A 14,138-nucleotide genomic window follows, 5' to 3' on the forward strand; every position below is an offset into this window, starting at 1 on the left:
TACAGGAGTTGCTTACCAAGAAGACAGTGACTGTTCCTGAGTGGCCGAGTTACAGTTTTTACTTAAATCTGCTTGAAAATCTATGGCAAGACTTGAAAATAGTTGTATTTGACAGAATTTACATTTTCTTTTTAAGAATAAAGGGCAAATATTGAACAATCCAGGTGTGCAAAGCTCTTAGAGACTTAGCCAGAAAGACTCAGCTGTAGTCGCTGCCCAAGGTGATTCTAACATGTATTGACTCAGGGGAATACTTACAGTATGTAAATAAGATCTTTTTGTATTTCATTTTCAATACATTTTCAATAAATCTAAACATGTTTTCATTATGGGGTGTTGAGGTGGGTTTATTTAATACATTTTGAATTCAGGGTGTAACACAATCTGAAATAAGCCAAGGGGTATGAATACTTTTTGTAGACACTAAGAGCTGCTGTAGCATCTGTCATCAGTGATGCGCTAATACTCGCCTGAGGTTGGCAAATCAACAGACTAACACTTTCCACTTAAAATTACGCAGCAGAATTTTTGTATAATTTCAGCCAGTAGTGTTTAGTAGTAGAGCTCATGAGCCAAAATGTTGCAAAATTGTGTACAACCAGTGGCGACGCAACATTCAGGACAAGTGGGGCATAGCATTTTCAGTTAATAAAGCCACATACAAACATGGTCTCTTTTTTGCTTTCTTGAGTTTCAGCCTGCCTCGGTGCTTTCTGTGGTGGTGGGGCAGCCAGCAGAAAATACGTAGCATAGGGGTTGGTAATGTTCTGTAGTTGCTCATTTTTCTGTTACTCATAGGGACACTACGTCACCGCAAAATCTACAGGTAGAGCTTGAAAATTGAAGCCCCTCGGGTGCTGCCATAGACTTACAGTGCCTTTGGAAAGTATTCAGACCCCTTGGCTTTTACGATATTTTGTTAGGCTACAGCCTAAATCTAGAATTGATTAAATTGTTTTGTTTTTCCCCTCATCAATCTACACACAATTCCCCGTAATGACAAAGTAAAAACTGTTTTCAGAAATGTTGGCTAATTTACACAAGTATTCAGACCCTTTACTCAGTACTTTACTAAAGCACCTTTGGCAACGATTACAGACTCAAGTCTTCTTGGGTATGACACTACAAGCTTAGCACACCTGTATATGGGGAGTTTCTCCCATTCTTCTCTGCAGATCCTCTCAAGCTTTTTCAAGTTGGATGGGGAGCGTTGCTGCACAGCTATTTTCAGGTCTCTCCAGAGTCGATCAGGTTTAAGTCCGGTCTCTGGCTTGGCCACTCAAGGACATTCAGAGACTTTTCCCGAAGCCACTCCTGCATTGTCTTGGCTGTGTGTTTAGGGTCGTTGTCCTGTTGGAAGGTGAACTTTCGCACCAGTCTGAGGTCCTGAGGTTTTCATCAAGGATCTCTCTGTAATTTTCTCCGTTCATCTATGCCTCGATCTGACTAGTCACCCAGTCCATGCCGCTGAAAAACATCTCCACCACCATGCTTGACCGTAGGGATGGTGCCAGGTTTTCTCCAGACGTGACGCTTGGCATTCAGGACAAAGAGTTCAATCTTGGTTTCATCAGACCAGAGAATCTTGATTTTCATGTTATGAGAGTCTTTAGGTGCCTTTTGTCAAACTCCAAGTAGGCTGTCATGTGCCTTTTACTGAGGAGTGGCTTCCGCTTGGCCACTCTACCATAAAGTCCTGATTGGTGGAGTGCTGCAGAGATGGTTGTACTTCTGGAGGGTTCTCCCATCTCCACAGAGGAACTCTATAGCTCTGTCAGAGTGACCATCAGGTTCTTCGTCACCTCCCTGTCCAAGGCCCTTCTCCCCCAACAGCTCTAGGAAGAATCTTGGTGATTCTTAACTTCTTCCATTTTTAAGAATGATGGAGGCCACTGAGTTTTTCAGGACCTTCAATGCTGCAGAAATGTTTTGATATCCTTCCCTAGATCTGCCCCTCGACACATTCCTGTCTCGGAGGTCTACGGACAATTCCTTTGATCTTATGGCTTGGTTTTTGCTCTGAAATGCACTGTCAACTGTGGGACCTTATATGGACAGGTGTGTGCCTTTCCAAATCATGTCCAAAAAATTGTATTTACCACAGGTGGACTCCAATCAAGTTGTAGAAACCTCTCAAGGATGATCAATGGAAACAGGATGCACCTGAGCTAATTTTCGAGTCTCATAGTAAAGGGTCTGAATACCTATGTAAATAAGGTATATTTTTTTTATATGCATGTGTAAACATTTGTAAAAAACTGTTTTTGCTTCGTCATTATGAGATATTGTATGTAGATTGCTGAGGATTTGTTTTTATTTAGTCCCATTTTTGAATAAGGCTGTAATGTAACAAAATGTTGAAGGAGTCAAGGGGTCTGAATACTTTCCGAATGCACTTTATCCCATGCAAATAAAAACTTGCACTGGTATTCAGTCCACATGCAATCCAAAGTAAATGGTGAATGTTTCCAACATGAGTTTCTCCCTAGCTGATGTGTTCCCCACAGAGAGTAAAGACAAATAAGCATTTTTTAGTATGATGCTTATTCTCCCTGTCAGTAATGATCCTGTCTATCTCTCTAAGGGTCCCAAGAGGTTTGTAATGGTTACACAGTCAGGACACAGTCCTGAACCTTAATCAAAGACGGTGCTGCTTGGTAATGTTTTGCCTTGTATCATGCTTTACCACATTGGATTTACTTTAGACATAGATCTTAGAAGCCTTACCAGGTCCTTGTTAAAGCTTGTTGTTACCTAATTAACCATGATGAATCCAGCTATAGATTGCACTGACCTGTTTGTTCCATTTGTTATTTATAGATTTACTCTAATGACTATTTTGCTGTTGCACAGTTGATCCTGTGATTAGGTAGTGTAGGTAGTTCAAAAGCAGAGGAACATATTCCCCCTAAAATATTGTGACAATGTCTGCAACAGTGATAGCCAGCAAGCAATGTCTCCTTCAGCTACCAAATGAAGGCATTAGCAATTCCCCAATTCTTCTCAACAAGCACAACCCTCTCGCCCATTTCCATAATTCCCTCGCATCTATATTTTTCACGCTTCCACCACTATCTTACATCAGTGTGAATCAGAATACAAAATTATGACATTCTCTCGAACTTCAAAGGACATTATCCAAAATTCCATATGGAGAGATGACCCTTTGCTCAGTGCGTTGTGAAACATAATTTGGGCGGGAGAGTCAAGCTTGTAACAGCGTGGACAGTGAAAGGACACTGTGTATATGTGTATGTATGTCTGTGCCTGTACATTCTCTGAACTGTACATCTTTATAGCGTATGTGAGAGTAATCTGCTCAACTAAGGAAATTCCACCATATGATGGTGCTTGGTATGCATCCGTCAGTGAATAGCTAATGAGAAACAGAAATGACATGTACATATGCATCATATATTCTCTCAAGTTTTTATCTGCACAATCTACACCATGAATAGAACATGGCAACACAATTTTAGATCTCTGAAAATGTCATTACACTCATAGAAAAAAGGTGCTATCTAGAACCTAAAAGGGTTATTCAGCTTTCCCCATAGGAGAACCCTTTGAAGAACCCTTTTTTGTCTCCAGGTCGACCTCTTTTGGTTCCAGGTAGAACCCTTTACACATAGGGTTCTACATGGAATCCAAAAAAGTTCTACCTGGAACCAAAAAGGGTTCTCCTATGGGACAGCCAAAGAACCCTTTTTCTAACCCTTTATTCTAAGAGTTTACATTACATTAGAGAGAGTGTTATCCAATGTATTTTTGCATTCCTAAGTTATGAAGTCGGAAGTTTACATACACCTTAGCCAAATACATTTAAACTCAGTTTTTCACAATTCCTGACATTTAATCAGAGTAAAAATTCCCTGTCTTAGGTTAGTTAGGATCACCACTTTATTTTAGGAATGTAAAATGTCAGAATAGTAGTAGAGAGAATTGCTTCTTTCTTTCATCACATTCCCAGTTCTCAGAGGTTTACATACACTCAATTAGTATTTGGTAGCATTGCCTTTAAATTGCTGAACAAGGGTCAAACGTTTCAGGTAGCCTTCCACAAGCTTCCCATAATAAGATGGGGGAATTTTGGCCCATTCCTCCTGACAGAGCTAGTGGAACTTAGTCAGGTTTGTAGGCCTCCTTGCTCGCACACGCTTTTTCAGTTCTGCCCACAAGTGTTCTATAGGACTGAGGTCAGAGCTTTGTGATGGCCACTCCAATACCTTGACTTTGTTGTCCTTAAGCCATTTTGCCACAACTTTGGAAATATGCTTGGGGTCATTGTTCATTTGGAAGACCCATATGCGACCAAGCTTTAACTTCCTGGCTGATGTCTTGAGATGTTGCTTCCATATATCCACATAATTTTTCTCCCTCATGATGCCATCTATTTTTTGAAGTGCACCAGTCCCTCCTGCAGCAAAGCACCCCCACAACACGATGCTGCCAGCCCCGTTCTTCACGGTTGGGATGGTGTTCTTCGGCTTGTAAGCATCCCCTTTTCCTCCAAACATAACGATGGTCATTATGGCCAAACAGTTCTATTTTTGTTTCATCAGACCAGAGGACATTTCTCCAAAAAGTACAATCTTTGTCTCCATGTGCAGTTGCAAACAGTAGTCTGTCTTTTTTCTGGCAGTTTTTGAGCAGTGGCTTCTTCCTTGCTGAGAAGCCTTTCAGGATATGCTGATATAGGACTTGTTTTACTGTGGATACAGATACTTTTGTACCTATTTCCTGCAGCATCTTCACAAGGTCCTTTGCTGTTCTGGGATTGATTTGCACTTTTCGCACCAAAGTACGTTCATCTCTAGGAGACAGAACGCGTCTTCTTCCTGAGCGGTATGACGGCTGCGTGGTCCCATGGTGTTTATACTTGCATACTATTGTTTGCACAGATGAACGTGGTACCTTCAGGTGTTTGGAAATTGTTTAAAGGCACAGTCAACTTAGTGTATGTAAACTTTTGACCCACTGGAATTGTGATACAGTGAAATAATCTGTCTGTAAACAATTCCACAAAGTATATGTCCTAACCGACTTGCCAAAACTATAGTTTGTTGGCAAGAAATGTGTTGAGTGGTTGAAAAACGAGTTTTAATGACTCCAACCTAAGTGTATGTAAACTTCCGACTTCAACTGTACCCCTGAATCTGATGATCCCTCGAAAAGCTTGTGATTCTGCTTTACTTTGTTTAAAGCAAGTTCTCCTCCATCAGATGCTGTCTGTTTAGAAAATTGCCTTTACAGGAAGAAGTATATTCTACTTGAATAAGTTGTTTCTCTTTGTTGATATTGTTTTATGTTTCAAATCAAGTTTCTTCTGTTTGATATCTGGTGACTACAATAAACTAAATAGAAGAGACTGAACAAGAGATCAACTGCAGGGAGTGAGTCGTTTTGTGATCCAAAATAAGGAGATGAGAGCCATGCTGTGAGCCGAGATTAGCGTGGATGTATCCCTTTAATGGAGATGGATGGAGTAAACACTGGCAGACTGACTCTGAAGTGCTTTCTGTTTCTCATTGGGATGCTGCTGTCTGTTCCCTGGATGCCAGACCACACAGTCATCTTGGTCAAAAGCACATGGCTGGATAATCCTATTGGTATCTGATTCCATAGTCTGTCTGGTCAACATCTGGGCTGTATGTGGATGAGGCATTAAGACCAGCTTCAGAATCAGCTCTTGACTCTTATCGACTGTTTACTGTAGAGACCATACTCAAGAGTATGTGTAGCTGGTTCATATTAATAACAGATAAGATGTTCCATTTTGTTTTACTCTCAGCAGCTTTTGGAACAAGTAAGACAGTCTTACAAGAAAGCTAATAAACACTGATAAAGTAATTGAAGGATCAATTATTTTATATTGGCAAACATTGTTCTTCCTCAGAAATGTAAGAACCAGCTGCAACTGGCCCCATAAACCTGTGTGCCCTGTGCAGCCCAGAGTGGGATTCATGGTAGCTAAGTGAACAGGGGTCCCAGGGGAGGTTCTGTAGCTGTTCTCCCCCACCGCACCGCAATGTGCTCTCCGTCAGTCCCTGGGCTCTGGAGGAGCTCTGTGGCCCTCCCAGTTCCTCAATGAGGATCCATCCAGAGTTCTGAAACTTTGAATAATTCAACTACTTCCCCTCAACATATTTACATGACCCATTTTAGTGGGAGCCCCATTTCAACACCTATTATGAATTTTCCTGTTGTTGGAAAAAAAGACAGCCCCTTTTTTTTTTGAATGCTGAAATGCTTTGCCTAATTAGATTGCCCTCCAAGAATCTCTATCTCGACCCACCAATGTTTTTGTTTTGTTATCGTCCTGAACTCCTAAAGATCACAAGCGTATAGTTCAATGAGCAACGGGTCAGACGATAGCAAGACATCATTGTGATGTAGGCAGGGCAGTTATCTGCTAATAGTCAATGTGTGAATCCCTCGATGATACAGTTGTGTTTGCAGACTAAGTGACCTCATTTGCTGCTCTTTCAACTAAGTGCTGCTCACTGGTGGAATAATCTCAATTTTGCCCCTGATCCAGGCTGGCTCTAAATCACAGCACTGTAGATGGCAGAAGCCCCATACGGCCGCTCCTCTGATTGCCGTCCATTTAGATGAGAGCATGAAAGTGGGCCACACTTCCTCTTCCTGCCGTAATGAGCTGAGAGTCAGACTGGCTAATGAGGAATCATAAAGATCAGAGCACTCCATAGAGTAAACCAGGCCTAATGGGGCGTGGTAGTGTATAGAGGTGAAATGGATGTCTGCGATTTAAGTAATAAACAAATTACTTAAATAATAAATTCATCTACCTTTACTTTGTATTATTCTTAAGTTATTCAAACAAATAGTGGCCAACTTAGTTAAGGAAGGATCTGTAACACAATTCACCTTTCCCAATCTGAAATGGGTTTCTCTAACAGTCCTGGTGTGTGGAGCCGGTTGTTGTTAATAACTTGCAAATTGAATGAAGAGAGAGAAAACACAGAAAACAGTGTGATTCCTGTGGCTCTATTTGGATAAACCCCTTGTCTACCAGTTTAATTTGAGTGCAGAAGAGGAGAAAAACTAAAGTACTTAATGAGAACACCCAGGGAGGCTAGACTAGTCCACCGTCACATTAAGAGAACACCCTGGGAGTCTAGACTAGTCCACCGTCACATTAAGAGAACACCCTGGGAGTCTAGTCCACCATTACATTAAGAGAACACCTTGGGAGGCTAGACTAGTCCACCGTCACATTAAGAGAACACCCTGGGAGTCTAGACTAGTCCACCGTCCCGTTAAGAGAACACCCCGGGAGTCTAGACTAGTCCACCGTCCCGTTAAGAGAACACCCTGGGAGGCTAGTCCACCGTCACATTAAGAGAACACCCTGGTAGTCTAGACTAGTCCACCGTAACATTAAGAGAACACCCTGGGAGTCTAGACTAGTCCACCGTCACATTAAGAGAACACCCTGATAGTCTAGTCCACCGTCACATTAAGAGAACACCCTGGTAGTCTAGACTAGTCCACCGTAACATTAAGAGAACACCCAGGGAGGCTAGACTAGTCCACCGTCACATTAAGAGAACACCTTGGGAGTCTAGACTAGTCCACCGTCACATTAAGAGAACACCTTTGGAGTCTAGTCCACCGTCACATTAAGAGAACACCCTGGGAGTCTAGACTAGTCCACCGTCACATTAAGAGAACTCTTGCTGCTAGAGAGTCTCTGATCCACCTCTACGCAGACGACACCATTCTGTATACTTCCGGCCCTTCTTTGGACACTGTGTTAACAACCCTCCAGGCAAGCTTCAATGCCATACAACTCTCCTTCCGTGGCCTCCAATTGCTCTTAAATACAAGTAAAACTAAATGCATGCTCTTCAACCGATCGCTACCTGCACCTACCCGCCTGTCCAACATCACTACTCTGGACGGCTCTGACTTAGAATACGTGGACAACTACAAATACTTAGGTGTCTGGTTAGACTGTAAACTCTCCTTCCAGACCCATATCAAACATCTCCAATCCAAAGTTAAATCTAGAATTGGCTTCCTATTCGCAACAAAGCATCCTTCACTCATGCTGCCAAACATACCCTTGTAAAACTGACCATCCTACCAATCCTCGACTTTGGCGATGTCATTTACAAAATAGCCTCCAATACCCTACTCAACAAATTGGATGCAGTCTATCACAGTGCAATCCGTTTTGTCACCAAAGCCCATATTCTACCCACCATTGCGACCTGTACGCTCTCGTTGGCTGGCCCTCGCTTCATACTCGTCGCCAAACCCACTGGCTCCATGTCATCTACAAGACCCTGCTAGGTAAAGTCCCCCCTTATCTCAGCTCGCTGGTCACCATAGCATCTCCCACCTGTAGCACACGCTCCAGCAGGTATATCTCTCTAGTCACCCCCAAAACCAATTCTTTCTTTGGCCGCCTCTCCTTCCAGTTCTCTGCTGCCAATGACTGGAACGAACTACAAAAATCTCTGAAACTGGAAACACTTATCTCCCTCACTAGCTTTAAGCACCAACTGTCAGAGCAGCTCACAGATTACTGCACCTGTACATAGCCCACCTATAATTTAGCCCAAACAACTACCTCTTTCCCAACTGTATTTAATAAATTTATTTATTTAGCTCCTTTGCACCCCATTATTTTTATTTCTACTTTGCACATTCTTCATTCCAAAACTACCGTAACATTAAGAGAACACCCTGGTAGTCTAGACTAGTCCACCGTCACGTTAAGAGAACACCCTGGCAGTCTAGACTTGTCCACTGTCACATTAACAGTTTTTCTATCAATCAGTAACAGTTTGTCTGTAAAGACACATGTAGTGTCTTGTGCTAGCAGTTGGAGTATCACTGAGGTATGAAGATGGGAAGTAGTGGATGTTAAGGTGTTGCTTCTTGTTTGAAAAGACCCAGCTAAGAAGCACAGATATGTACAGGGAATGTTGTCAAAGAGACTAGAATAGGTAGTGTGTAAGAGAGTTCATACTTAAAAGCCAAGCCTCTGACAGTGTTGTGGATGGAAAATAGAACATGTGGATTGCAATCTAAGTAGCCATTTAGGTCAGGCTTTACCAAGGGGACGGTGTGTGTGAAGCACATCAGAGGACCACATCAGAACATACAGTACGGTGGTCAGCTGCTCAGCTATGCAATGTGTGAGAGGTCTATTTGTGTGTTTCTGCGTGCGTGCGTAAATGTGTCATATATTTGTAAAGACAGGCTGGGATAGCAAGCCAGGTGTGAATCAAGAGGTCACATTAGTCATGAGCACAGTACCATTTTTTTGTGTTGAAAAGCAAGTCACATAAGTCTGGCAGATGCTATCCAAGAGTTCAGAATAAAAAGGGCAAAAAGTATTTGCCCCCTTTCTGATTTTCTCTATTTTTGCATATTTTTGATACTGAATGTTATCAGATCTTTAACCAAAACATAATATTAGATAAAAGGATACTTCATTTATAAATAAAATAACAAAGTTAGGAAACACCCAATTAGCCTGTGTGAAAAAGTAATTGCCCCCTTACACTCTGTGGTTTTGCCACCTTTTAGCTACAATGACTCCAACCAAACACTTCCTGTAGCTGTTCATCAGTCTCTCACATCACTGTGGAGGAATTGTGTCCCACTCTTCAAATCAAATTGGATTTCAAATTTGTCACATGCTCTGAATACAACACGTGTGCCTAGGAGACTGTGTGAATCAGGCCTTCATGGCCTGAATTGCTGTAAGGAAGCCATTACTAAAGGACACCAATAATAATAAGAGACTTGTTTGGGCCAAGAGACACAAGTAATGGACATTAGAACAGTGGAAATGTGTCCTTTGGTCTGGAGTCCAAATTGGAGATTTTTGGATCTAACCACCGTGTCTTAGTGAGACGCGGTGTGGGGGAACGGATGATCTCCCCATGTGTATTTCCCACCGTAAAGCATGGAGGAGGAGGTGTGATGGTGTGGGGGTGCTTTGCTGGTGACACTGTCAGTGATTTATTTAGAAATCAAGGCACACTTAACCAGCACGGCTACCACAGCATTCTGCAGCGATACGCCATCCCATCTGGTTTGGGCATGGTCAAATCAAATTGTATTTGTCACATGTGCCGAATACAACAGATGTCGATCTTACAGTGAAATGCTTACTTAAAAGCCCTTAACCAACAATGCAGTTTTAAGAAAATTCCTATAAAAAAAGTAAGAGATAGGAAAAACAAATGATTAAGGAGCAACAGTAAATAACGATAGCGGGGCTATATACAGGGGGTACCGGTTCAGAGTCAATGTGACAATGTGCGGGGGCACCAGTGTCGAGGTAATTATGTACATGCAGGTAGGGTTATTAAAGTGGCTCTGCATAGATAACAACAGAGAGTAGCAGCAGTGTAGGGGGGGGGGGGGTGTTCGTCAGAGGGCATAGCGGGATTTCTTATAAACTTCCGGGTTAGAGTCCCGCTCCTTGAAAGTGGCAGCTCTGCCCTTTAGCTCGGTGAGAATGTTGCATGTAATCCATGGCTTCTGGTTGGGATATGTACGTACGGTCACTGTGCGGACAACGTCCTTAATGCACTTATTGATGAAGCCAGTGAATGATGTGATGTACTCCTCAATGCCGTCGGAAGAATCCAGGGACATGTTCCAGTCTGTGATAGCAAAACAGTCCTGTAGTTTAGCATCTGCTTCATCTGACCACTTTTTTATAGACAGAGTCTATAAAAAAGGCAGCTTTAGCAGGGCAGAAATTTGACGAAGTGACTTGTTGGAATGATGGCATCCTATGATGGTGCCACATTGAAAGTCACTGAGCTCTTCAGTAAGACCATTCACAGCACTGTACTGTTGTGTTAGGGGCGGCAGGGTTGCCTAGTGGTTAGAGTGTTGGACTAGTAACCGAAAGGTTGCAAGTTCAAATCCCCAAGCTGACAAGGTACAAATCTGTCGTTCTGCCCCTGAACAGGCAGTTAACCCACTGTTCCTAGGCCGTCATTGTACAGTTGTGTAGGAGGACAATCAGCTAATTTAAATACACTCCCACACACTGTACTGTTGCTGTTGACAATGTGTCTTGAAAAATAAATCAAATCACTAAGGATACCACATTTTCTGCCTTCAGCTGAAAACATCTATTGCCTTAGAGAGGACATTGACTTGTCCAACAGTAACATATTTTTGGTGTGTTGAAAGTGGCCCAACTGAAAAGCAACACCCATAGCATCATTGCAGTAAGGACTAATCTGTGAAATCCTTATCGTGGATGGCTTTTTATACATGCTTGTTTGTCTTCTGCCCTTAAAGGACAGGTAAATTTACTTAGGTCCAAGATAGGGGACTGTTGTCTAACTAAATGTTTTTCTTTGGAGAGGGTTGTCTTTTTTTTATTGACCACAGGGGAGGGTAGTGCACTTTTCCCTGATTTACTATATGTCTTCCATTTAGCCACATTTACTCATCTTCTTTCATGCGCCTCCCTTATCAAGGTGTTTTGGTACTTCTCTTATGCACTATGCTTTTTTTGTGCGGTTACTATACCACAGGTCAATACAGTCTACCAGTCAACTGTCTATCCTGCCCTCTAGTCATAGTGACAATAGTGGTAGTTGGATCGTTTGTCCAGATCTGCAATAGTTAACTAGCAATCATACCATACATAAAATCATTAATATCTGCACCAATTTTCAATATAAATCCACAAGATAGAGGAATGAAGCCAGGTGTGTCATTGCGCATGAACGAACAATGAAGCCACGGAACTCTTGTTTAGGGACAAACAAATGATCCTACCAAGACTAGCTAACCACACCACACTCCAATGAATAATTGCACTATTGTTTTCAAGTGAGTACAATTCTACTCTAGGCTGTAAACTGTAGTGAAAATGTAATTTCAATAACAATAATGGCGCAAAAGCCCGTTATTTGAATGTTTCATTGCATTTGGATCATGTGCAGGCCAGTCTGGACGTATTTTTACTTTGATACTGATGTGCTTTCTGTTGCCGATCATCATTCTCCCAAGTCGTCTTATATAGTGTAATGTAGCCACAGAGGCCTAGGCTCCCAGCAGGCCCAGTTATTCAGAAAAGCATAACACTGCGTTCTGCCTCCTTTCTGATCCAAGTGGCTATTCCTCGACTTAGTACCCAACGTTTCAATATACCCTAAATATTTGTAATTTAACTTTTAAAATACTGTACATTACCTTTTATGTGTGGCATAAGCCCAACTATTCACAATGTTTTAATCTGATTAGGTTCCTTCAGAAGTCTCCTGTAGGCTACCTGCGCATGTTCATCCACTCCACTCTATTGTCATTTCAGCATCCAAACTATGCAACGGCCATTCCATTAATGGAAAGAGACATCTGTTACAAAACACCAAAACGTTTTATGACATTAGGAGATTGTCAAACCAAGTCTTCAATACGGAGTAGGGAGGGATGAAGTAGGGAGGGATGTATTTTCTGTTTGTTGAGAATGACATACTATACTTGATTGTGGTGTTGAAAACTCAAACCGTGATGATAAGTGCTCGAAGTTTGGAATCTGTATATGTAGTTATGCGTTGCTTATTGGCTCCATTTGCAGGTCTCCCAACATATCACCTGGCTATGAGCAGACAGCATCCTGGGAGCGCCTCAGGTGTCCCAACATATCACCCTGCTCTGAGCAGACTGCATCCTGGGAGCGCCGCAGGTCTCCCAACATATCACCTGGCGCTTCCTGTCTGCAGGGGGATTGTCATCCACATTCTCTCTGTTGCTCTGACTCACCATTAGGCAAACCTAGACTGACCAGGGAGGGGAAAAGAGCTAGATAGATTAAATTATATTTTCATTAAAGTAAGATTAGACCGAAGGGTAAAGAGTGGGATGAAAACACGTTCGTGCACGGATAAAATGCTTTGTCCGTACTCCCTCCTTGCCTCCATTTCCCTGTTCTAAAGAGCAGGTCCCCTCTGCTCTCTGGTGGTGGCTGTGCTGTTAAGAAGCAGTCATGAGAGCAAACCCATTTTGGCACTGCTTTGCACTTCAGAGCAATCCTGCTGTTTTAAACTATTTATTTTTCTAACTAATTACAGGAGCATAGGGGTTGGATGCTGTACGTGATTAGTAAGAATGCAGGCACACCACAGACGCCAACCCACGTCAGTTCTTGCATGACTACATTCCAGCAAATGCCAGGGCTTACAATGCCTGGATAGGTATTAACATATCATCTAACTACATCATGTGACATAACAATCCGATGCCTGACTGCACAGGCAATGATGTGGCATGCAACCATTGGTTGATGCAATGCAACTCCTGCACATCTAGTTGTTTAGGAACTCTATCATTAATTGAGCTCTCCATCTGGCTGCTGGTGGGGTCCCATTCTCCTCATCAGAGTTCACCTGATGACTTCCTGCTGACTGCACAGTGCTGGGTGATTGATGTGATTTCCCTGAGGGAGGGGAGTGGTTCTAAATCTGTCTCCAGCACTGCAGATGGAACCGGCTCCGGTCCGTGTCGTGTTCCCATCAGCAGCCCAGTGTGCAGCTCCAACACTATGATTGGAGCACTCCCCACTGGCCTTCAATCACACCAAACATATTGCATATTTTTTCATCTTCCATCCCCCTGCCTCAACCTCATTACTGTTTTTTTTTTTTTTTTTAAATACATTTAAGGGGTAGATCAGCTTTATTATTGCAGATAGATTGTGGCTTACATCAATGTAATTTCCAATCCCCCATATTTTCTTAAAACTTTTCAATATATTTTACTTTCTTATTTTCCCCTAAACCTACCACCCCTACCCTAATTGGAGTAAAGTAAGGGACAAAGGGACAACATTTGACCTTTGTTATCCCTTTAGTCCAACCCTTCAGCTACCCTCAACACCTCCCATCTATCACTGAAAACTATCCCGTTTTGATTTCTACTTGCCATATGCAGTACCAGTAAAAAGTTGACACACCTACTCATTCAAGGGTTTTTCTTAATTTTTATTATTTTCTACATTGTAGAATAATAGTGAAGACATCACAACTATATAATAACTGATATGGGATAATGTAGTAACCAAAAAAGTGTCAAAATCAAAATATATTAGAGATTCTTCAAAGTAGACACCCTTTGCCTTGATGACA

The sequence above is a fragment of the Oncorhynchus clarkii genome, chromosome 2 (genome assembly GCF_045791955.1).
Source record: "Oncorhynchus clarkii lewisi isolate Uvic-CL-2024 chromosome 2, UVic_Ocla_1.0, whole genome shotgun sequence".
Taxonomy (NCBI): Eukaryota; Metazoa; Chordata; class Actinopteri; order Salmoniformes; family Salmonidae; genus Oncorhynchus; species Oncorhynchus clarkii.